The sequence below is a fragment of the Suncus etruscus genome, chromosome 20 (genome assembly GCF_024139225.1).
Source record: "Suncus etruscus isolate mSunEtr1 chromosome 20, mSunEtr1.pri.cur, whole genome shotgun sequence".
Classification (NCBI taxonomy): domain Eukaryota; kingdom Metazoa; phylum Chordata; class Mammalia; order Eulipotyphla; family Soricidae; genus Suncus; species Suncus etruscus.
Genome location: NC_064867.1, coordinates 32,946,048 through 32,947,474, shown reverse-complemented (window position 1 = coordinate 32,947,474; position 1,427 = coordinate 32,946,048).

Genomic DNA, 1,427 nt, shown 5'->3' with positions numbered 1-1,427 from the left:
AGAAGTGTCTGTTCCCAATTTATTAATTCACAGCCAGAAATATAACTGCCAATCGGACAGGATACACATGGCCCTGCGCCCTGTAGGCACACCCCACAGAAAGCCAAACTGTAATCAGGATGCTTGGGAGCACAGAGTAAGCAAAGGGAGGAGTTTGTCCTGGGACTGCAGGGCCTGAGCTCCTTGAGCTGGGGTGGTCCAATTTCTTGGGGTTCCTGGATTCATTTCTGGACACCGCCTTCACACACACACACACACACACACACACACACACACACACACACACACACACACACACACACACATTGCCTTAGAAACTCCACTCAGGTAAACTCTAAGAATGAGATTCCTTCCCAGTGCCTTGACTGTCCCATTCTTCCAAGGACTAATCAAGGATTGTTGGTATATTTTGGGGGAGTCTCAGAATTGCCCCTCATAGTAAAGGCTACCATGGGGGTCCACCAATCCCCAGGAACACATGGTCCAATGAAAGAAGACACACTTGAGCTTTTTTCACAAATGCATGTAAAGGCTTCCATGCACAGTCCTTCCTTAGGGCAGAACTGCAACCACTGTGGACTATGAGAGTGCTCAGGAAGGTGCAAATGGCCTGTCCTAAAGAGAAAGAAGGAGCAGAACTGGAAACAGGGGTTCTGGCATGTGGCTTGGGAGGTTCCCAGAGCCAAACCTCAGAAAGGAGAATGAGACATGACAAGGCAAGGCTGAGGTATCTTGTTCCCCGATTCCACAGCAGCCTACTTTCTGATGGCCTCCAGATTCTCCTATCCCTCTGTCTCCAGAACTAGAGGGACCTTCCACAGCAAACCTAGCCCTGTCATGGCCGCTTCAACCCTTCCATGTCCCCACCCATCATCCTAAGGAAGATTCGAGAACTCTCTTTGCTAAGCCCCAGACTTTTTTACAGCTTTGCTTCCCCACCACACACACACACACACACACACACACACACACACACACACCACAATTCTCCTGCCATATCCTCTCTTGCTCAGCAGAACCCGCTGCCATGTTGTGCCCTCCCTGAATGAACCAGCTTCTCTTCCTGGTGCTTGTAGACACTGCTACAAGGTCCACTGGGGCAGGATGACTTTCCCTCCGCTCCTCCTGCAGTGGACCTTACAGCTTTGATGAGCTCGCACAATGCTCAGCATCCTCCTGGCAAGACCAAGGGAATCTGGACAACAAAGACCGAGTTTGGTTGTTTGGATCTGCTGAAGGCCAGCAGCAGGGCCTGACAGAGGAAACCAGGTGGGCACTTAAGAAAGGGTCCTATCATCTCTCCATCTCAGTTCCCTCTGTAGAGGAGGGGGAACTCAGTTCTCTACAAAGCTGACTTGCAAGGTTTGCTTGGCTTAAGGAAAGGGTCTTTGGATTGGACGATCAAGCTTGCCTGTAGCCTAGAGTTG